The sequence below is a fragment of the Haliotis rufescens genome, unplaced genomic scaffold (genome assembly GCF_023055435.1).
Source record: "Haliotis rufescens isolate VD_foot unplaced genomic scaffold, xgHalRufe1.0.p SCAF_148, whole genome shotgun sequence".
Taxonomy (NCBI): domain Eukaryota; kingdom Metazoa; phylum Mollusca; class Gastropoda; order Lepetellida; family Haliotidae; genus Haliotis; species Haliotis rufescens.
The window spans coordinates 40,601-59,937 of NW_025963833.1; the positions used below are offsets into that span (position 1 = coordinate 40,601).

The window sequence follows — 19,337 nt, forward strand, 5'->3', positions numbered from 1 at the left end:
ACAAATCTCTTATGTGCTATTATTATAGCACGGCTGCAAATACCACCACTTGTCCAGGGCATTTTGCAGAAACAAAAGGCATGTTTATCGTGACAATTCCATTAACGAACAGTTCGATGACAAACAATAAAACGAACGTTCGAGCGTGCCAGGATTCGAACCTGGAATCTTCTGATCCGTAGTCAGACGCGTTATCCATTGCGCCACACGCCCAAGGTAGTGTTCTTGTGGTTCTTTGTCAGGAGGAGTTCTCAATTTACCAAGGAATTGTAATCACAACACAACTGTTACGAAGAGGCATACGTCATTGGTAAAGAAGCAAATCACAGGAAGAACGAAGAGGTGTTTCCAAAGGTATCTGAGAAAAATAAGAGGTAGTTCATTACTCCAAACGTAAGACAGGGCAGTTGAATTTGCACATTCATAAGTCAACAATGATACAATGCGATTCGACATAGATACTAATTTGTGTACCAGCAGCAGCTGATATCACCAATTTTTGTGAAGATTCCAGTTTAGGGTACATAGTGTCCCAGGACCATATGACACTTCCGGAAATGGCTCCGAAATGTGTTTGGGACAAACAACACATACTCTTTGCTCTGGGGCGTTTTATCTACTTATTATATTAACCCGACACATGGCTCCACATTTTCATTCCAGAAGGCATCAGCACGGTGGCCGAGTGGTTAAGGCGTTGGACTTAAGATCCAATGGACGTATGTCCGCGTGGGTTCGAACCCCACCCGTGCTATGTTGAATACTTTTAATGTGTGAACATTGACATAATTTACTTGCCGTTTTTTATTGTAAATAAATTTCAGTCACTGGTACAAACGTCCTTCAACGTCTTATCAGCATTTTATTTATTTTTTTGAAAAATGCTAAAAAGATTTTGCGAGCGTGCCAGGATTCGAACCTGGAATCTTCTGATCCGTAGTCAGACGCGTTATCCGTTGCGCCACACGCCCCATGAAGGAGTGTACTTCTATTTGGACCTTTTCTTGGTGCTACTTCCACAAACCATTGTCTGGCCTCCTGCACGTCACAAATCTCTTATGTGCTATTATTATAGCACGGCTGCAAATACCACCACTTGTCCAAGGCATTTTGCAGAAACAAAAGGCATGTTTATCGTGACAATTCCATTAACGAACAGTTCGATGACAAACAATAAAACGAACGTTCGAGCGTGCCAGGATTCGAACCTGGAATCTTCTGATCCGTAGTCAGACGCGTTATCCGTTGCGCCACACGCCCAAGGTAGTGTTCTTGTGGTTCTTTGTCAGGAGGAGTTCTCAATTTACCAAGGAATTGTAATCACAACACAACTGTTACGAAGAGGCATACGTCATTGGTAAAGAAGCAAATCACAGGAAGAACGAAGAGGTGTTTCCAAAGGTATCTGAGAAAAATAAGAGGTAGTTCATTACTCCAAACGTAAGACAGGGCAGTTGAATTTGCACATTCATAAGTCAACAATGATACAATGCGATTCGACATAGATACTAATTTGTGTACCAGCAGCAGCTGATATCACCAATTTTTGTGAAGATTCCAGTTTAGGGTACATAGTGTCCCAGGACCATATGACACTTCCGGAAATGGCTCCGAAATGTGTTTGGGACAAACAACACATACTCTTTGCTCTGGGGCGTTTTATCTACTTATTATATTAACCCGACACATGGCTCCACATTTTCATTCCAGAAGGCATCAGCACGGTGGCCGAGTGGTTAAGGCGTTGGACTTAAGATCCAATGGACGTATGTCCGCGTGGGTTCGAACCCCACCCGTGCTATGTTGAATACTTTTAATGTGTGAACATTGACATAATTTACTTGGCGTTTTTTATTGTAAATAAATTTCAGTCACTGGTACAAACGTCCTTCAACGTCTTATCAGCATTTTATTTATTTTTTTGAAAAATGCTAAAAAGATTTTGCGAGCGTGCCAGGATTCGAACCTGGAATCTTCTGATCCGTAGTCAGACGCGTTATCCGTTGCGCCACACGCCCCATGAAGGAGTGTACTTCTATTTGGACCTTTTCTTGGTGCTACTTCCACAAACCATTGTCTGGCCTCCTGCACGTCACAAATCTCTTATGTGCTATTATTATAGCACGGCTGCAAATACCACCACTTGTCCAAGGCATTTTGCAGAAACAAAAGGCATGTTTATCGTGACAATTCCATTAACGAACAGTTCGATGACAAACAATAAAACGAACGTTCGAGCGTGCCAGGATTCGAACCTGGAATCTTCTGATCCGTAGTCAGACGCGTTATCCGTTGCGCCACACGCCCAAGGTAGTGTTCTTGTGGTTCTTTGTCAGGAGGAGTTCTCAATTTACCAAGGAATTGTAATCACAACACAACTGTTACGAAGAGGCATACGTCATTGGTACAGAAGCAAATCACAGGAAGAACGAAGAGGTGTTTCCAAAGGTATCTGAGAAAAATAAGAGGTAGTTCATTACTCCAAACGTAAGACAGGGCAGTTGAATTTGCACATTCATAAGTCAACAATGATACAATGCGATTCGACATAGATACTAATTTGTGTACCAGCAGCAGCTGATATCACCAATTTTTGTGAAGATTCCAGTTTAGGGTACATAGTGTCCCAGGACCATATGACACTTCCGGAAATGGCTCCGAAATGTGTTTGGGACAAACAACACATACTCTTTGCTCTGGGGCGTTTTATCTACTTATTATATTAACCCGACACATGGCTCCACATTTTCATTCCAGAAGGCATCAGCACGGTGGCCGAGTGGTTAAGGCGTTGGACTTAAGATCCAATGGACGTATGTCCGCGTGGGTTCGAACCCCACCCGTGCTATGTTGAATACTTTTAATGTGTGAACATTGACATAATTTACTTGGCGTTTTTTATTGTAAATAAATTTCAGTCACTGGTACAAACGTCCTTCAACGTCTTATCAGCATTTTATTTATTTTTTTGAAAAATGCTAAAAAGATTTTGCGAACGTGCCAGGATTCGAACCTGGAATCTTCTGATCCGTAGTCAGACGCGTTATCCGTTGCGCCACACGCCCCATGAAGGAGTGTACTTCTATTTGGACCTTTTCTTGGTGCTACTTCCACAAACCATTGTCTGGCCTCCTGCACGTCACAAATCTCTTATGTGCTATTATTATAGCACGGCTGCAAATACCACCACTTGTCCAAGGCATTTTGCAGAAACAAAAGGCATGTTTATCGTGACAATTCCATTAACGAACAGTTCGATGACAAACAATAAAACGAACGTTCGAGCGTGCCAGGATTCGAACCTGGAATCTTCTGATCCGTAGTCAGACGCGTTATCCGTTGCGCCACACGCCCAAGGTAGTGTTCTTGTGGTTCTTTGTCAGGAGGAGTTCTCAATTTACCAAGGAATTGTAATCACAACACAACTGTTACGAAGAGGCATACGTCATTGGTAAAGAAGCAAATCACAGGAAGAACGAAGAGGTGTTTCCAAAGGTATCTGAGAAAAATAAGAGGTAGTTCATTACTCCAAACGTAAGACAGGGCAGTTGAATTTGCACATTCATAAGTCAACAATGATACAATGCGATTCGACATAGATACTAATTTGTGTACCAGCAGCAGCTGATATCACCAATTTTTGTGAAGATTCCAGTTTAGGGTACATAGTGTCCCAGGACCATATGACACTTCCGGAAATGGCTCCGAAATGTGTTTGGGACAAACAACACATACTCTTTGCTCTGGGGCGTTTTATCTACTTATTATATTAACCCGACACATGGCTCCACATTTTCATTCCAGAAGGCATCAGCACGGTGGCCGAGTGGTTAAGGCGTTGGACTTAAGATCCAATGGACGTATGTCCGCGTGGGTTCGAACCCCACCCGTGCTATGTTGAATACTTTTAATGTGTGAACATTGACATAATTTACTTGGCGTTTTTTATTGTAAATAAATTTCAGTCACTGGTACAAACGTCCTTCAACGTCTTATCAGCATTTTATTTATTTTTTTGAAAAATGCTAAAAAGATTTTGCGAGCGTGCCAGGATTCGAACCTGGAATCTTCTGATCCGTAGTCAGACGCGTTATCCGTTGCGCCACACGCCCCATGAAGGAGTGTACTTCTATTTGGACCTTTTCTTGGTGCTACTTCCACAAACCATTGTCTGGCCTCCTGCACGTCACAAATCTCTTATGTGCTATTATTATAGCACGGCTGCAAATACCACCACTTGTCCAAGGCATTTTGCAGAAACAAAAGGCATGTTTATCGTGACAATTCCATTAACGAACAGTTCGATGACAAACAATAAAACGAACGTTCGAGCGTGCCAGGATTCGAACCTGGAATCTTCTGATCCGTAGTCAGACGCGTTATCCGTTGCGCCACACGCCCAAGGTAGTGTTCTTGTGGTTCTTTGTCAGGAGGAGTTCTCAATTTACCAAGGAATTGTAATCACAACACAACTGTTACGAAGAGGCATACGTCATTGGTACAGAAGCAAATCACAGGAAGAACGAAGAGGTGTTTCCAAAGGTATCTGAGAAAAATAAGAGGTAGTTCATTACTCCAAACGTAAGACAGGGCAGTTGAATTTGCACATTCATAAGTCAACAATGATACAATGCGATTCGACATAGATACTAATTTGTGTACCAGCAGCAGCTGATATCACCAATTTTTGTGAAGATTCCAGTTTAGGGTACATAGTGTCCCAGGACCATATGACACTTCCGGAAATGGCTCCGAAATGTGTTTGGGACAAACAACACATACTCTTTGCTCTGGGGCGTTTTATCTACTTATTATATTAACCCGACACATGGCTCCACATTTTCATTCCAGAAGGCATCAGCACGGTGGCCGAGTGGTTAAGGCGTTGGACTTAAGATCCAATGGACGTATGTCCGCGTGGGTTCGAACCCCACCCGTGCTATGTTGAATACTTTTAATGTGTGAACATTGACATAATTTACTTGCCGTTTTTTATTGTAAATAAATTTCAGTCACTGGTACAAACGTCCTTCAACGTCTTATCAGCATTTTATTTATTTTTTTGAAAAATGCTAAAAAGATTTTGCGAACGTGCCAGGATTCGAACCTGGAATCTTCTGATCCGTAGTCAGACGCGTTATCCGTTGCGCCACACGCCCCATGAAGGAGTGTACTTCTATTTGGACCTTTTCTTGGTGCTACTTCCACAAACCATTGTCTGGCCTCCTGCACGTCACAAATCTCTTATGTGCTATTATTATAGCACGGCTGCAAATACCACCACTTGTCCAAGGCATTTTGCAGAAACAAAAGGCATGTTTATCGTGACAATTCCATTAACGAACAGTTCGATGACAAACAATAAAACGAACGTTCGAGCGTGCCAGGATTCGAACCTGGAATCTTCTGATCCGTAGTCAGACGCGTTATCCGTTGCGCCACACGCCCAAGGTAGTGTTCTTGTGGTTCTTTGTCAGGAGGAGTTCTCAATTTACCAAGGAATTGTAATCACAACACAACTGTTACGAAGAGGCATACGTCATTGGTAAAGAAGCAAATCACAGGAAGAACGAAGAGGTGTTTCCAAAGGTATCTGAGAAAAATAAGAGGTAGTTCATTACTCCAAACGTAAGACAGGGCAGTTGAATTTGCACATTCATAAGTCAACAATGATACAATGCGATTCGACATAGATACTAATTTGTGTACCAGCAGCAGCTGATATCACCAATTTTTGTGAAGATTCCAGTTTAGGGTACATAGTGTCCCAGGACCATATGACACTTCCGGAAATGGCTCCGAAATGTGTTTGGGACAAACAACACATACTCTTTGCTCTGGGGCGTTTTATCTACTTATTATATTAACCCGACACATGGCTCCACATTTTCATTCCAGAAGGCATCAGCACGGTGGCCGAGTGGTTAAGGCGTTGGACTTAAGATCCAATGGACGTATGTCCGCGTGGGTTCGAACCCCACCCGTGCTATGTTGAATACTTTTAATGTGTGAACATTGACATAATTTACTTGGCGTTTTTTATTGTAAATAAATTTCAGTCACTGGTACAAACGTCCTTCAACGTCTTATCAGCATTTTATTTATTTTTTTGAAAAATGCTAAAAAGATTTTGCGAGCGTGCCAGGATTCGAACCTGGAATCTTCTGATCCGTAGTCAGACGCGTTATCCGTTGCGCCACACGCCCCATGAAGGAGTGAACTTCTATTTGGACCTTTTCTTGGTGCTACTTCCACAAACCATTGTCTGGCCTCCTGCACGTCACAAATCTCTTATGTGCTATTATTATAGCACGGCTGCAAATACCACCACTTGTCCAAGGCATTTTGCAGAAACAAAAGGCATGTTTATCGTGACAATTCCATTAACGAACAGTTCGATGACAAACAATAAAACGAACGTTCGAGCGTGCCAGGATTCGAACCTGGAATCTTCTGATCCGTAGTCAGACGCGTTATCCGTTGCGCCACACGCCCAAGGTAGTGTTCTTGTGGTTCTTTGTCAGGAGGAGTTCTCAATTTACCAAGGAATTGTAATCACAACACAACTGTTACGAAGAGGCATACGTCATTGGTAAAGAAGCAAATCACAGGAAGAACGAAGAGGTGTTTCCAAAGGTATCTGAGAAAAATAAGAGGTAGTTCATTACTCCAAACGTAAGACAGGGCAGTTGAATTTGCACATTCATAAGTCAACAATGATACAATGCGATTCGACATAGATACTAATTTGTGTACCAGCAGCAGCTGATATCACCAATTTTTGTGAAGATTCCAGTTTAGGGTACATAGTGTCCCAGGACCATATGACACTTCCGGAAATGGCTCCGAAATGTGTTTGGGACAAACAACACATACTCTTTGCTCTGGGGCGTTTTATCTACTTATTATATTAACCCGACACATGGCTCCACATTTTCATTCCAGAAGGCATCAGCACGGTGGCCGAGTGGTTAAGGCGTTGGACTTAAGATCCAATGGACGTATGTCCGCGTGGGTTCGAACCCCACCCGTGCTATGTTGAATACTTTTAATGTGTGAACATTGACATAATTTACTTGGCGTTTTTTATTGTAAATAAATTTCAGTCACTGGTACAAACGTCCTTCAACGTCTTATCAGCATTTTATTTATTTTTTTGGAAAATGCTAAAAAGATTTTGCGAGCGTGCCAGGATTCGAACCTGGAATCTTCTGATCCGTAGTCAGACGCGTTATCCGTTGCGCCACACGCCCCATGAAGGAGTGTACTTCTATTTGGACCTTTTCTTGGTGCTACTTCCACAAACCATTGTCTGGCCTCCTGCACGTCACAAATCTCTTATGTGCTATTATTATAGCACGGCTGCAAATACCACCACTTGTCCAAGGCATTTTGCAGAAACAAAAGGCATGTTTATCGTGACAATTCCATTAACGAACAGTTCGATGACAAACAATAAAACGAACGTTCGAGCGTGCCAGGATTCGAACCTGGAATCTTCTGATCCGTAGTCAGACGCGTTATCCGTTGCGCCACACGCCCAAGGTAGTGTTCTTGTGGTTCTTTGTCAGGAGGAGTTCTCAATTTACCAAGGAATTGTAATCACAACACAACTGTTACGAAGAGGCATACGTCATTGGTAAAGAAGCAAATCACAGGAAGAACGAAGAGGTGTTTCCAAAGGTATCTGAGAAAAATAAGAGGTAGTTCATTACTCCAAACGTAAGACAGGGCAGTTGAATTTGCACATTCATAAGTCAACAATGATACAATGCGATTCGACATAGATACTAATTTGTGTACCAGCAGCAGCTGATATCACCAATTTTTGTGAAGATTCCAGTTTAGGGTACATAGTGTCCCAGGACCATATGACACTTCCGGAAATGGCTCCGAAATGTGTTTGGGACAAACAACACATACTCTTTGCTCTGGGGCGTTTTATCTACTTATTATATTAACCCGACACATGGCTCCACATTTTCATTCCAGAAGGCATCAGCACGGTGGCCGAGTGGTTAAGGCGTTGGACTTAAGATCCAATGGACGTATGTCCGCGTGGGTTCGAACCCCACCCGTGCTATGTTGAATACTTTTAATGTGTGAACATTGACATAATTTACTTGGCGTTTTTTATTGTAAATAAATTTCAGTCACTGGTACAAACGTCCTTCAACGTCTTATCAGCATTTTATTTATTTTTTTGAAAAATGCTAAAAAGATTTTGCGAGCGTGCCAGGATTCGAACCTGGAATCTTCTGATCCGTAGTCAGACGCGTTATCCGTTGCGCCACACGCCCCATGAAGGAGTGTACTTCTATTTGGACCTTTTCTTGGTGCTACTTCCACAAACCATTGTCTGGCCTCCTGCACGTCACAAATCTCTTATGTGCTATTATTATAGCACGGCTGCAAATACCACCACTTGTCCAAGGCATTTTGCAGAAACAAAAGGCATGTTTATCGTGACAATTCCATTAACGAACAGTTCGATGACAAACAATAAAACGAACGTTCGAGCGTGCCAGGATTCGAACCTGGAATCTTCTGATCCGTAGTCAGACGCGTTATCCGTTGCGCCACACGCCCAAGGTAGTGTTCTTGTGGTTCTTTGTCAGGAGGAGTTCTCAATTTACCAAGGAATTGTAATCACAACACAACTGTTACGAAGAGGCATACGTCATTGGTACAGAAGCAAATCACAGGAAGAACGAAGAGGTGTTTCCAAAGGTATCTGAGAAAAATAAGAGGTAGTTCATTACTCCAAACGTAAGACAGGGCAGTTGAATTTGCACATTCATAAGTCAACAATGATACAATGCGATTCGACATAGATACTAATTTGTGTACCAGCAGCAGCTGATATCACCAATTTTTGTGAAGATTCCAGTTTAGGGTACATAGTGTCCCAGGACCATATGACACTTCCGGAAATGGCTCCGAAATGTGTTTGGGACAAACAACACATACTCTTTGCTCTGGGGCGTTTTATCTACTTATTATATTAACCCGACACATGGCTCCACATTTTCATTCCAGAAGGCATCAGCACGGTGGCCGAGTGGTTAAGGCGTTGGACTTAAGATCCAATGGACGTATGTCCGCGTGGGTTCGAACCCCACCCGTGCTATGTTGAATACTTTTAATGTGTGAACATTGACATAATTTACTTGGCGTTTTTTATTGTAAATAAATTTCAGTCACTGGTACAAACGTCCTTCAACGTCTTATCAGCATTTTATTTATTTTTTTGGAAAATGCTAAAAAGATTTTGCGAGCGTGCCAGGATTCGAACCTGGAATCTTCTGATCCGTAGTCAGACGCGTTATCCGTTGCGCCACACGCCCCATGAAGGAGTGTACTTCTATTTGGACCTTTTCTTGGTGCTACTTCCACAAACCATTGTCTGGCCTCCTGCACGTCACAAATCTCTTATGTGCTATTATTATAGCACGGCTGCAAATACCACCACTTGTCCAAGGCATTTTGCAGAAACAAAAGGCATGTTTATCGTGACAATTCCATTAACGAACAGTTCGATGACAAACAATAAAACGAACGTTCGAGCGTGCCAGGATTCGAACCTGGAATCTTCTGATCCGTAGTCAGACGCGTTATCCGTTGCGCCACACGCCCAAGGTAGTGTTCTTGTGGTTCTTTGTCAGGAGGAGTTCTCAATTTACCAAGGAATTGTAATCACAACACAACTGTTACGAAGAGGCATACGTCATTGGTACAGAAGCAAATCACAGGAAGAACGAAGAGGTGTTTCCAAAGGTATCTGAGAAAAATAAGAGGTAGTTCATTACTCCAAACGTAAGACAGGGCAGTTGAATTTGCACATTCATAAGTCAACAATGATACAATGCGATTCGACATAGATACTAATTTGTGTACCAGCAGCAGCTGATATCACCAATTTTTGTGAAGATTCCAGTTTAGGGTACATAGTGTCCCAGGACCATATGACACTTCCGGAAATGGCTCCGAAATGTGTTTGGGACAAACAACACATACTCTTTGCTCTGGGGCGTTTTATCTACTTATTATATTAACCCGACACATGGCTCCACATTTTCATTCCAGAAGGCATCAGCACGGTGGCCGAGTGGTTAAGGCGTTGGACTTAAGAACCAATGGACGTATGTCCGCGTGGGTTCGAACCCCACCCGTGCTATGTTGAATACTTTTAATGTGTGAACATTGACATAATTTACTTGGCGTTTTTTATTGTAAATAAATTTCAGTCACTGGTACAAACGTCCTTCAACGTCTTATCAGCATTTTATTTATTTTTTTGGAAAATGCTAAAAAGATTTTGCGAGCGTGCCAGGATTCGAACCTGGAATCTTCTGATCCGTAGTCAGACGCGTTATCCGTTGCGCCACACGCCCCATGAAGGAGTGTACTTCTATTTGGACCTTTTCTTGGTGCTACTTCCACAAACCATTGTCTGGCCTCCTGCACGTCACAAATCTCTTATGTGCTATTATTATAGCACGGCTGCAAATACCACCACTTGTCCAAGGCATTTTGCAGAAACAAAAGGCATGTTTATCGTGACAATTCCATTAACGAACAGTTCGATGACAAACAATAAAACGAACGTTCGAGCGTGCCAGGATTCGAACCTGGAATCTTCTGATCCGTAGTCAGACGCGTTATCCGTTGCGCCACACGCCCAAGGTAGTGTTCTTGTGGTTCTTTGTCAGGAGGAGTTCTCAATTTACCAAGGAATTGTAATCACAACACAACTGTTACGAAGAGGCATACGTCATTGGTACAGAAGCAAATCACAGGAAGAACGAAGAGGTGTTTCCAAAGGTATCTGAGAAAAATAAGAGGTAGTTCATTACTCCAAACGTAAGACAGGGCAGTTGAATTTGCACATTCATAAGTCAACAATGATACAATGCGATTCGACATAGATACTAATTTGTGTACCAGCAGCAGCTGATATCACCAATTTTTGTGAAGATTCCAGTTTAGGGTACATAGTGTCCCAGGACCATATGACACTTCCGGAAATGGCTCCGAAATGTGTTTGGGACAAACAACACATACTCTTTGCTCTGGGGCGTTTTATCTACTTATTATATTAACCCGACACATGGCTCCACATTTTCATTCCAGAAGGCATCAGCACGGTGGCCGAGTGGTTAAGGCGTTGGACTTAAGATCCAATGGACGTATGTCCGCGTGGGTTCGAACCCCACCCGTGCTATGTTGAATACTTTTAATGTGTGAACATTGACATAATTTACTTGGCGTTTTTTATTGTAAATAAATTTCAGTCACTGGTACAAACGTCCTTCAACGTCTTATCAGCATTTTATTTATTTTTTTGAAAAATGCTAAAAAGATTTTGCGAACGTGCCAGGATTCGAACCTGGAATCTTCTGATCCGTAGTCAGACGCGTTATCCGTTGCGCCACACGCCCCATGAAGGAGTGTACTTCTATTTGGACCTTTTCTTGGTGCTACTTCCACAAACCATTGTCTGGCCTCCTGCACGTCACAAATCTCTTATGTGCTATTATTATAGCACGGCTGCAAATACCACCACTTGTCCAAGGCATTTTGCAGAAACAAAAGGCATGTTTATCGTGACAATTCCAGTAACGAACAGTTCGATGACAAACAATAAAACGAACGTTCGAGCGTGCCAGGATTCGAACCTGGAATCTTCTGATCCGTAGTCAGACGCGTTATCCGTTGCGCCACACGCCCAAGGTAGTGTTCTTGTGGTTCTTTGTCAGGAGGAGTTCTCAATTTACCAAGGAATTGTAATCACAACACAACTGTTACGAAGAGGCATACGTCATTGGTAAAGAAGCAAATCACAGGAAGAACGAAGAGGTGTTTCCAAAGGTATCTGAGAAAAATAAGAGGTAGTTCATTACTCCAAACGTAAGACAGGGCAGTTGAATTTGCACATTCATAAGTCAACAATGATACAATGCGATTCGACATAGATACTAATTTGTGTACCAGCAGCAGCTGATATCACCAATTTTTGTGAAGATTCCAGTTTAGGGTACATAGTGTCCCAGGACCATATGACACTTCCGGAAATGGCTCCGAAATGTGTTTGGGACAAACAACACATACTCTTTGCTCTGGGGCGTTTTATCTACTTATTATATTAACCCGACACATGGCTCCACATTTTCATTCCAGAAGGCATCAGCACGGTGGCCGAGTGGTTAAGGCGTTGGACTTAAGATCCAATGGACGTATGTCCGCGTGGGTTCGAACCCCACCCGTGCTATGTTGAATACTTTTAATGTGTGAACATTGACATAATTTACTTGGCGTTTTTTATTGTAAATAAATTTCAGTCACTGGTACAAACGTCCTTCAACGTCTTATCAGCATTTTATTTATTTTTTTGAAAAATGCTAAAAAGATTTTGCGAGCGTGCCAGGATTCGAACCTGGAATCTTCTGATCCGTAGTCAGACGCGTTATCCGTTGCGCCACACGCCCCATGAAGGAGTGAACTTCTATTTGGACCTTTTCTTGGTGCTACTTCCACAAACCATTGTCTGGCCTCCTGCACGTCACAAATCTCTTATGTGCTATTATTATAGCACGGCTGCAAATACCACCACTTGTCCAAGGCATTTTGCAGAAACAAAAGGCATGTTTATCGTGACAATTCCATTAACGAACAGTTCGATGACAAACAATAAAACGAACGTTCGAGCGTGCCAGGATTCGAACCTGGAATCTTCTGATCCGTAGTCAGACGCGTTATCCGTTGCGCCACACGCCCAAGGTAGTGTTCTTGTGGTTCTTTGTCAGGAGGAGTTCTCAATTTACCAAGGAATTGTAATCACAACACAACTGTTACGAAGAGGCATACGTCATTGGTAAAGAAGCAAATCACAGGAAGAACGAAGAGGTGTTTCCAAAGGTATCTGAGAAAAATAAGAGGTAGTTCATTACTCCAAACGTAAGACAGGGCAGTTGAATTTGCACATTCATAAGTCAACAATGATACAATGCGATTCGACATAGATACTAATTTGTGTACCAGCAGCAGCTGATATCACCAATTTTTGTGAAGATTCCAGTGTAGGGTACATAGTGTCCCAGGACCATATGACACTTCCGGAAATGGCTCCGAAATGTGTTTGGGACAAACAACACATACTCTTTGCTCTGGGGCGTTTTATCTACTTATTATATTAACCCGACACATGGCTCCACATTTTCATTCCAGAAGGCATCAGCACGGTGGCCGAGTGGTTAAGGCGTTGGACTTAAGATCCAATGGACGTATGTCCGCGTGGGTTCGAACCCCACCCGTGCTATGTTGAATACTTTTAATGTGTGAACATTGACATAATTTACTTGGCGTTTTTTATTGTAAATAAATTTCAGTCACTGGTACAAACGTCCTTCAACGTCTTATCAGCATTTTATTTATTTTTTTGGAAAATGCTAAAAAGATTTTGCGAGCGTGCCAGGATTCGAACCTGGAATCTTCTGATCCGTAGTCAGACGCGTTATCCGTTGCGCCACACGCCCCATGAAGGAGTGTACTTCTATTTGGACCTTTTCTTGGTGCTACTTCCACAAACCATTGTCTGGCCTCCTGCACGTCACAAATCTCTTATGTGCTATTATTATAGCACGGCTGCAAATACCACCACTTGTCCAAGGCATTTTGCAGAAACAAAAGGCATGTTTATCGTGACAATTCCATTAACGAACAGTTCGATGACAAACAATAAAACGAACGTTCGAGCGTGCCAGGATTCGAACCTGGAATCTTCTGATCCGTAGTCAGACGCGTTATCCGTTGCGCCACACGCCCAAGGTAGTGTTCTTGTGGTTCTTTGTCAGGAGGAGTTCTCAATTTACCAAGGAATTGTAATCACAACACAACTGTTACGAAGAGGCATACGTCATTGGTAAAGAAGCAAATCACAGGAAGAACGAAGAGGTGTTTCCAAAGGTATCTGAGAAAAATAAGAGGTAGTTCATTACTCCAAACGTAAGACAGGGCAGTTGAATTTGCACATTCATAAGTCAACAATGATACAATGCGATTCGACATAGATACTAATTTGTGTACCAGCAGCAGCTGATATCACCAATTTTTGTGAAGATTCCAGTTTAGGGTACATAGTGTCCCAGGACCATATGACACTTCCGGAAATGGCTCCGAAATGTGTTTGGGACAAACAACACATACTCTTTGCTCTGGGGCGTTTTATCTACTTATTATATTAACCCGACACATGGCTCCACATTTTCATTCCAGAAGGCATCAGCACGGTGGCCGAGTGGTTAAGGCGTTGGACTTAAGATCCAATGGACGTATGTCCGCGTGGGTTCGAACCCCACCCGTGCTATGTTGAATACTTTTAATGTGTGAACATTGACATAATTTACTTGGCGTTTTTTATTGTAAATAAATTTCAGTCACTGGTACAAACGTCCTTCAACGTCTTATCAGCATTTTATTTATTTTTTTGAAAAATGCTAAAAAGATTTTGCGAGCGTGCCAGGATTCGAACCTGGAATCTTCTGATCCGTAGTCAGACGCGTTATCCGTTGCGCCACACGCCCCATGAAGGAGTGTACTTCTATTTGGACCTTTTCTTGGTGCTACTTCCACAAACCATTGTCTGGCCTCCTGCACGTCACAAATCTCTTATGTGCTATTATTATAGCACGGCTGCAAATACCACCACTTGTCCAAGGCATTTTGCAGAAACAAAAGGCATGTTTATCGTGACAATTCCATTAACGAACAGTTCGATGACAAACAATAAAACGAACGTTCGAGCGTGCCAGGATTCGAACCTGGAATCTTCTGATCCGTAGTCAGACGCGTTATCCGTTGCGCCACACGCCCAAGGTAGTGTTCTTGTGGTTCTTTGTCAGGAGGAGTTCTCAATTTACCAAGGAATTGTAATCACAACACAACTGTTACGAAGAGGCATACGTCATTGGTAAAGAAGCAAATCACAGGAAGAACGAAGAGGTGTTTCCAAAGGTATCTGAGAAAAATAAGAGGTAGTTCATTACTCCAAACGTAAGACAGGGCAGTTGAATTTGCACATTCATAAGTCAACAATGATACAATGCGATTCGACATAGATACTAATTTGTGTACCAGCAGCAGCTGATATCACCAATTTTTGTGAAGATTCCAGTTTAGGGTACATAGTGTCCCAGGACCATATGACACTTCCGGAAATGGCTCCGAAATGTGTTTGGGACAAACAACACATACTCTTTGCTCTGGGGCGTTTTATCTACTTATTATATTAACCCGACACATGGCTCCACATTTTCATTCCAGAAGGCATCAGCACGGTGGCCGAGTGGTTAAGGCGTTGGACTTAAGATCCAATGGACGTATGTCCGCGTGGGTTCGAACCCCACCCGTGCTATGTTGAATACTTTTAATGTGTGAACATTGACATAATTTACTTGGCGTTTTTTATTGTAAATAAATTTCAGTCACTGGTACAAACGTCCTTCAACGTCTTATCAGCATTTTATTTATTTTTTTGAAAAATGCTAAAAAGATTTTGCGAGCGTGCCAGGATTCGAACCTGGAATCTTCTGATCCGTAGTCAGACGCGTTATCCGTTGCGCCACACGCCCCATGAAGGAGTGTACTTCTATTTGGACCTTTTCTTGGTGCTACTTCCACAAACCATTGTCTGGCCTCCTGCACGTCACAAATCTCTTATGTGCTATTATTATAGCACGGCTGCAAATACCACCACTTGTCCAAGGCATTTTGCAGAAACAAAAGGCATGTTTATCGTGACAATTCCATTAACGAACAGTTCGATGACAAACAATAAAACGAACGTTCGAGCGTGCCAGGATTCGAACCTGGAATCTTCTGATCCGTAGTCAGACGCGTTATCCGTTGCGCCACACGCCCAAGGTAGTGTTCTTGTGGTTCTTTGTCAGGAGGAGTTCTCAATTTACCAAGGAATTGTAATCACAACACAACTGTTACGAAGAGGCATACGTCATTGGTACAGAAGCAAATCACAGGAAGAACGAAGAGGTGTTTGCAAAGGTATCTGAGAAAAATAAGAGGTAGTTCATTACTCCAAACGTAAGACAGGGCAGTTGAATTTGCACATTCATAAGTCAACAATGATACAATGCGATTCGACATAGATACTAATTTGTGTACCAGCAGCAGCTGATATCACCAATTTTTGTGAAGATTCCAGTTTAGGGTACATAGTGTCCCAGGACCATATGACACTTCCGGAAATGGCTCCGAAATGTGTTTGGGACAAACAACACATACTCTTTGCTCTGGGGCGTTTTATCTACTTATTATATTAACCCGACACATGGCTCCACATTTTCATTCCAGAAGGCATCAGCACGGTGGCCGAGTGGTTAAGGCGTTGGACTTAAGATCCAATGGACGTATGTCCGCGTGGGTTCGAACCCCACCCGTGCTATGTTGAATACTTTTAATGTGTGAACATTGACATAATTTACTTGGCGTTTTTTATTGTAAATAAATTTCAGTCACTGGTACAAACGTCCTTCAACGTCTTATCAGCATTTTATTTATTTTTTTGGAAAATGCTAAAAAGATTTTGCGAGCGTGCCAGGATTCGAACCTGGAATCTTCTGATCCGTAGTCAGACGCGTTATCCGTTGCGCCACACGCCCCATGAAGGAGTGTACTTCTATTTGGACCTTTTCTTGGTGCTACTTCCACAAACCATTGTCTGGCCTCCTGCACGTCACAAATCTCTTATGTGCTATTATTATAGCACGGCTGCAAATACCACCACTTGTCCAAGGCATTTTGCAGAAACAAAAGGCATGTTTATCGTGACAATTCCATTAACGAACAGTTCGATGACAAACAATAAAACGAACGTTCGAGCGTGCCAGGATTCGAACCTGGAATCTTCTGATCCGTAGTCAGACGCGTTATCCGTTGCGCCACACGCCCAAGGTAGTGTTCTTGTGGTTCTTTGTCAGGAGGAGTTCTCAATTTACCAAGGAATTGTAATCACAACACAACTGTTACGAAGAGGCATACGTCATTGGTACAGAAGCAAATCACAGGAAGAACGAAGAGGTGTTTCCAAAGGTATCTGAGAAAAATAAGAGGTAGTTCATTACTCCAAACGTAAGACAGGGCAGTTGAATTTGCACATTCATAAGTCAACAATGATACAATGCGATTCGACATAGATACTAATTTGTGTACCAGCAGCAGCTGATATCACCAATTTTTGTGAAGATTCCAGTTTAGGGTACATAGTGTCCCAGGACCATATGACACTTCCGGAAATGGCTCCGAAATGTGTTTGGGACAAACAACACATACTCTTTGCTCTGGGGCGTTTTATCTACTTATTATATTAACCCGACACATGGCTCCACATTTTCATTCCAGAAGGCATCAGCACGGTGGCCGAGTGGTTAAGGCGTTGGACTTAAGATCCAATGGACGTATGTCCGCGTGGGTTCGAACCCCACCCGTGCTATGTTGAATACTTTTAATGTGTGAACATTGACATAATTTACTTGGCGTTTTTTATTGTAAATAAATTTCAGTCACTGGTACAAACGTCCTTCAACGTCTTATCAGCATTTTATTTATTTTTTTGAAAAATGCTAAAAAGATTTTGCGAGCGTGCCAGGATTCGAACCTGGAATCTTCTGATCCGTAGTCAGACGCGTTATCCGTTGCGCCACACGCCCCATGAAGGAGTGTACTTCTATTTGGACCTTTTCTTGGTGCTACTTCCACAAACCATTGTCTGGCCTCCTGCACGTCACAAATCTCTTATGTGCTATTATTATAGCACGGCTGCAAATACCACCACTTGTCCAAGGCATTTTGCAGAAACAAAAGGCATGTTTATCGTGACAATTCCATTAACGAACAGTTCGATGACAAACAATAAAACGAACGTTCGAGCGTGCCAGGATTCGAACCTGGAATCTTCTGATCCGTAGTCAGACGCGTTATCCGTTGCGCCACACGCCCAAGGTAGTGTTCTTGTGGTTCTTTGTCAGGAGGAGTTCTCAATTTACCAAGGAATTGTAATCACAACACAACTGTTACGAAGAGGCATACGTCATTGGTAAAGAAGCAAATCACAGGAAGAACGAAGAGGTGTTTCCAAAGGTATCTGAGAAAAATAAGAGGTAGTTCATTACTCCAAACGTAAGACAGGGCAGTTGAATTTGCACATTCATAAGTCAACAATGATACAATGCGATTCGACATAGATACTAATTTGTGTACCAGCAGCAGCTGATATCACCAATTTTTGTGAAGATTCCAGTTTAGGGTACATAGTGTCCCAGGACCATATGACACTTCCGGAAATGGCTCCGAAATGTGTTTGGGACAAACAACACATACTCTTTGCTCTGGGGCGTTTTATCTACTTATTATATTAACCCGACACATGGCTCCACATTTTCATTCCAGAAGGCATCAGCACGGTGGCCGAGTGGTTAAGGCGTTGGACTTAAGATCCAATGGACGTATGTCCGCGTGGGTTCGAACCCCACCCGTGCTATGTTGAATACTTTTAATGTGTGAACATTGACATAATTTACTTGGCGTTTTTTATTGTAAATAAATTTCAGTCACTGGTACAAACGTCCTTCAACGTCTTATCAGCATTTTATTTATTTTTTTGAAAAATGCTAAAAAGATTTTGCGAGCGTGCCAGGATTCGAACCTGGAATCTTCTGATCCGTAGTCAGACGCGTTATCCGTTGCGCCACACGCCCCATGAAGGAGTGTACTTCTATTTGGACCTTTTCTTGGTGCTACTTCCACAAACCATTGTCTGGCCTCCTGCACGTCACAAATCTCTTATGTGCTATTATTATAGCACGGCTGCAAATACCACCACTTGTCCAAGGCATTTTGCAGAAACAAAAGGCATGTTTATCGTGACAATTCCATTAACGAACAGTTCGATGACAAACAATAAAACGAACGTTCGAGCGTGCCAGGATTCGAACCTGGAATCTTCTGATCCGTAGTCAGACGCGTTATCCGTTGCGCCACACGCCCAAGGTAGTGTTCTTGTGGTTCTTTGTCAGGAGGAGTTCTCAATTTACCAAGGAATTGTAATCACAACACAACTGTTACGAAGAGGCATACGTCATTGGTAAAGAAGCAAATCACAGGAAGAACGAAGAGGTGTTTCCAAAGGTATCTGAGAAAAATAAGAGGTAGTTCATTACTCCAAACGTAAGACAGGGCAGTTGAATTTGCACATTCATAAGTCAACAATGATACAATGCGATTCGACATAGATACTAATTTGTGTACCAGCAGCAGCTGATATC

At 42.4% G+C, this 19,337-nt stretch overlaps 55 non-coding genes across 55 annotated transcripts; 18 read left to right on the forward strand and 37 right to left on the reverse strand.

Annotated features, from left to right (window-relative positions):
- Positions 1-140: 140 nt before the first annotated feature.
- On the reverse strand, positions 141-213 carry Trnar-acg. Its single transcript has one exon. It is a non-coding gene; the product is annotated as a tRNA-Arg (tRNA).
- Positions 214-671: 458 nt separating this feature from the next.
- Trnal-uaa lies at positions 672-754 on the forward strand. Its single transcript has one exon. It is a non-coding gene; the product is annotated as a tRNA-Leu (tRNA).
- Positions 755-898: 144 nt separating this feature from the next.
- Trnar-acg lies at positions 899-971 on the reverse strand. The gene has a single exon. It is a non-coding gene; the product is annotated as a tRNA-Arg (tRNA).
- Positions 972-1,187: 216 nt separating this feature from the next.
- Trnar-acg lies at positions 1,188-1,260 on the reverse strand. The gene has a single exon. It is a non-coding gene; the product is annotated as a tRNA-Arg (tRNA).
- A 458-nt stretch (positions 1,261-1,718) lies between these two features.
- Trnal-uaa lies at positions 1,719-1,801 on the forward strand. Its single transcript has one exon. It is a non-coding gene; the product is annotated as a tRNA-Leu (tRNA).
- A 144-nt stretch (positions 1,802-1,945) lies between these two features.
- Positions 1,946-2,018, reverse strand: Trnar-acg. The gene has a single exon. It is a non-coding gene; the product is annotated as a tRNA-Arg (tRNA).
- A 216-nt stretch (positions 2,019-2,234) lies between these two features.
- Trnar-acg lies at positions 2,235-2,307 on the reverse strand. The gene has a single exon. It is a non-coding gene; the product is annotated as a tRNA-Arg (tRNA).
- Positions 2,308-2,765: 458 nt separating this feature from the next.
- On the forward strand, positions 2,766-2,848 carry Trnal-uaa. Its single transcript has one exon. It is a non-coding gene; the product is annotated as a tRNA-Leu (tRNA).
- A 144-nt stretch (positions 2,849-2,992) lies between these two features.
- Positions 2,993-3,065, reverse strand: Trnar-acg. The gene has a single exon. It is a non-coding gene; the product is annotated as a tRNA-Arg (tRNA).
- Positions 3,066-3,281: 216 nt separating this feature from the next.
- Positions 3,282-3,354, reverse strand: Trnar-acg. Its single transcript has one exon. It is a non-coding gene; the product is annotated as a tRNA-Arg (tRNA).
- A 458-nt stretch (positions 3,355-3,812) lies between these two features.
- Trnal-uaa lies at positions 3,813-3,895 on the forward strand. The gene has a single exon. It is a non-coding gene; the product is annotated as a tRNA-Leu (tRNA).
- A 144-nt stretch (positions 3,896-4,039) lies between these two features.
- Trnar-acg lies at positions 4,040-4,112 on the reverse strand. The gene has a single exon. It is a non-coding gene; the product is annotated as a tRNA-Arg (tRNA).
- A 216-nt stretch (positions 4,113-4,328) lies between these two features.
- On the reverse strand, positions 4,329-4,401 carry Trnar-acg. The gene has a single exon. It is a non-coding gene; the product is annotated as a tRNA-Arg (tRNA).
- A 458-nt stretch (positions 4,402-4,859) lies between these two features.
- On the forward strand, positions 4,860-4,942 carry Trnal-uaa. The gene has a single exon. It is a non-coding gene; the product is annotated as a tRNA-Leu (tRNA).
- A 144-nt stretch (positions 4,943-5,086) lies between these two features.
- On the reverse strand, positions 5,087-5,159 carry Trnar-acg. The gene has a single exon. It is a non-coding gene; the product is annotated as a tRNA-Arg (tRNA).
- Positions 5,160-5,375: 216 nt separating this feature from the next.
- On the reverse strand, positions 5,376-5,448 carry Trnar-acg. Its single transcript has one exon. It is a non-coding gene; the product is annotated as a tRNA-Arg (tRNA).
- Positions 5,449-5,906: 458 nt separating this feature from the next.
- On the forward strand, positions 5,907-5,989 carry Trnal-uaa. Its single transcript has one exon. It is a non-coding gene; the product is annotated as a tRNA-Leu (tRNA).
- A 144-nt stretch (positions 5,990-6,133) lies between these two features.
- Trnar-acg lies at positions 6,134-6,206 on the reverse strand. Its single transcript has one exon. It is a non-coding gene; the product is annotated as a tRNA-Arg (tRNA).
- Positions 6,207-6,422: 216 nt separating this feature from the next.
- Trnar-acg lies at positions 6,423-6,495 on the reverse strand. The gene has a single exon. It is a non-coding gene; the product is annotated as a tRNA-Arg (tRNA).
- Positions 6,496-6,953: 458 nt separating this feature from the next.
- Positions 6,954-7,036, forward strand: Trnal-uaa. Its single transcript has one exon. It is a non-coding gene; the product is annotated as a tRNA-Leu (tRNA).
- Positions 7,037-7,180: 144 nt separating this feature from the next.
- Trnar-acg lies at positions 7,181-7,253 on the reverse strand. The gene has a single exon. It is a non-coding gene; the product is annotated as a tRNA-Arg (tRNA).
- A 216-nt stretch (positions 7,254-7,469) lies between these two features.
- Trnar-acg lies at positions 7,470-7,542 on the reverse strand. The gene has a single exon. It is a non-coding gene; the product is annotated as a tRNA-Arg (tRNA).
- Positions 7,543-8,000: 458 nt separating this feature from the next.
- Positions 8,001-8,083, forward strand: Trnal-uaa. The gene has a single exon. It is a non-coding gene; the product is annotated as a tRNA-Leu (tRNA).
- A 144-nt stretch (positions 8,084-8,227) lies between these two features.
- Trnar-acg lies at positions 8,228-8,300 on the reverse strand. The gene has a single exon. It is a non-coding gene; the product is annotated as a tRNA-Arg (tRNA).
- Positions 8,301-8,516: 216 nt separating this feature from the next.
- Trnar-acg lies at positions 8,517-8,589 on the reverse strand. The gene has a single exon. It is a non-coding gene; the product is annotated as a tRNA-Arg (tRNA).
- Positions 8,590-9,047: 458 nt separating this feature from the next.
- Positions 9,048-9,130, forward strand: Trnal-uaa. The gene has a single exon. It is a non-coding gene; the product is annotated as a tRNA-Leu (tRNA).
- Positions 9,131-9,274: 144 nt separating this feature from the next.
- Trnar-acg lies at positions 9,275-9,347 on the reverse strand. Its single transcript has one exon. It is a non-coding gene; the product is annotated as a tRNA-Arg (tRNA).
- A 216-nt stretch (positions 9,348-9,563) lies between these two features.
- Trnar-acg lies at positions 9,564-9,636 on the reverse strand. The gene has a single exon. It is a non-coding gene; the product is annotated as a tRNA-Arg (tRNA).
- A 458-nt stretch (positions 9,637-10,094) lies between these two features.
- On the forward strand, positions 10,095-10,177 carry Trnal-uaa. The gene has a single exon. It is a non-coding gene; the product is annotated as a tRNA-Leu (tRNA).
- Positions 10,178-10,321: 144 nt separating this feature from the next.
- On the reverse strand, positions 10,322-10,394 carry Trnar-acg. The gene has a single exon. It is a non-coding gene; the product is annotated as a tRNA-Arg (tRNA).
- A 216-nt stretch (positions 10,395-10,610) lies between these two features.
- On the reverse strand, positions 10,611-10,683 carry Trnar-acg. Its single transcript has one exon. It is a non-coding gene; the product is annotated as a tRNA-Arg (tRNA).
- Positions 10,684-11,141: 458 nt separating this feature from the next.
- On the forward strand, positions 11,142-11,224 carry Trnal-uaa. Its single transcript has one exon. It is a non-coding gene; the product is annotated as a tRNA-Leu (tRNA).
- Positions 11,225-11,368: 144 nt separating this feature from the next.
- Trnar-acg lies at positions 11,369-11,441 on the reverse strand. The gene has a single exon. It is a non-coding gene; the product is annotated as a tRNA-Arg (tRNA).
- A 216-nt stretch (positions 11,442-11,657) lies between these two features.
- Positions 11,658-11,730, reverse strand: Trnar-acg. Its single transcript has one exon. It is a non-coding gene; the product is annotated as a tRNA-Arg (tRNA).
- A 458-nt stretch (positions 11,731-12,188) lies between these two features.
- Positions 12,189-12,271, forward strand: Trnal-uaa. Its single transcript has one exon. It is a non-coding gene; the product is annotated as a tRNA-Leu (tRNA).
- Positions 12,272-12,415: 144 nt separating this feature from the next.
- On the reverse strand, positions 12,416-12,488 carry Trnar-acg. The gene has a single exon. It is a non-coding gene; the product is annotated as a tRNA-Arg (tRNA).
- A 216-nt stretch (positions 12,489-12,704) lies between these two features.
- Trnar-acg lies at positions 12,705-12,777 on the reverse strand. Its single transcript has one exon. It is a non-coding gene; the product is annotated as a tRNA-Arg (tRNA).
- A 458-nt stretch (positions 12,778-13,235) lies between these two features.
- On the forward strand, positions 13,236-13,318 carry Trnal-uaa. Its single transcript has one exon. It is a non-coding gene; the product is annotated as a tRNA-Leu (tRNA).
- Positions 13,319-13,462: 144 nt separating this feature from the next.
- Positions 13,463-13,535, reverse strand: Trnar-acg. The gene has a single exon. It is a non-coding gene; the product is annotated as a tRNA-Arg (tRNA).
- A 216-nt stretch (positions 13,536-13,751) lies between these two features.
- Positions 13,752-13,824, reverse strand: Trnar-acg. The gene has a single exon. It is a non-coding gene; the product is annotated as a tRNA-Arg (tRNA).
- A 458-nt stretch (positions 13,825-14,282) lies between these two features.
- On the forward strand, positions 14,283-14,365 carry Trnal-uaa. The gene has a single exon. It is a non-coding gene; the product is annotated as a tRNA-Leu (tRNA).
- Positions 14,366-14,509: 144 nt separating this feature from the next.
- Trnar-acg lies at positions 14,510-14,582 on the reverse strand. The gene has a single exon. It is a non-coding gene; the product is annotated as a tRNA-Arg (tRNA).
- Positions 14,583-14,798: 216 nt separating this feature from the next.
- Positions 14,799-14,871, reverse strand: Trnar-acg. Its single transcript has one exon. It is a non-coding gene; the product is annotated as a tRNA-Arg (tRNA).
- Positions 14,872-15,329: 458 nt separating this feature from the next.
- On the forward strand, positions 15,330-15,412 carry Trnal-uaa. The gene has a single exon. It is a non-coding gene; the product is annotated as a tRNA-Leu (tRNA).
- Positions 15,413-15,556: 144 nt separating this feature from the next.
- Trnar-acg lies at positions 15,557-15,629 on the reverse strand. The gene has a single exon. It is a non-coding gene; the product is annotated as a tRNA-Arg (tRNA).
- A 216-nt stretch (positions 15,630-15,845) lies between these two features.
- Trnar-acg lies at positions 15,846-15,918 on the reverse strand. The gene has a single exon. It is a non-coding gene; the product is annotated as a tRNA-Arg (tRNA).
- Positions 15,919-16,376: 458 nt separating this feature from the next.
- Trnal-uaa lies at positions 16,377-16,459 on the forward strand. The gene has a single exon. It is a non-coding gene; the product is annotated as a tRNA-Leu (tRNA).
- Positions 16,460-16,603: 144 nt separating this feature from the next.
- Trnar-acg lies at positions 16,604-16,676 on the reverse strand. Its single transcript has one exon. It is a non-coding gene; the product is annotated as a tRNA-Arg (tRNA).
- Positions 16,677-16,892: 216 nt separating this feature from the next.
- Trnar-acg lies at positions 16,893-16,965 on the reverse strand. Its single transcript has one exon. It is a non-coding gene; the product is annotated as a tRNA-Arg (tRNA).
- Positions 16,966-17,423: 458 nt separating this feature from the next.
- Positions 17,424-17,506, forward strand: Trnal-uaa. Its single transcript has one exon. It is a non-coding gene; the product is annotated as a tRNA-Leu (tRNA).
- Positions 17,507-17,650: 144 nt separating this feature from the next.
- On the reverse strand, positions 17,651-17,723 carry Trnar-acg. Its single transcript has one exon. It is a non-coding gene; the product is annotated as a tRNA-Arg (tRNA).
- Positions 17,724-17,939: 216 nt separating this feature from the next.
- On the reverse strand, positions 17,940-18,012 carry Trnar-acg. The gene has a single exon. It is a non-coding gene; the product is annotated as a tRNA-Arg (tRNA).
- Positions 18,013-18,470: 458 nt separating this feature from the next.
- On the forward strand, positions 18,471-18,553 carry Trnal-uaa. Its single transcript has one exon. It is a non-coding gene; the product is annotated as a tRNA-Leu (tRNA).
- A 144-nt stretch (positions 18,554-18,697) lies between these two features.
- Positions 18,698-18,770, reverse strand: Trnar-acg. The gene has a single exon. It is a non-coding gene; the product is annotated as a tRNA-Arg (tRNA).
- Positions 18,771-18,986: 216 nt separating this feature from the next.
- On the reverse strand, positions 18,987-19,059 carry Trnar-acg. Its single transcript has one exon. It is a non-coding gene; the product is annotated as a tRNA-Arg (tRNA).
- Positions 19,060-19,337: the final 278 nt, after the last annotated feature.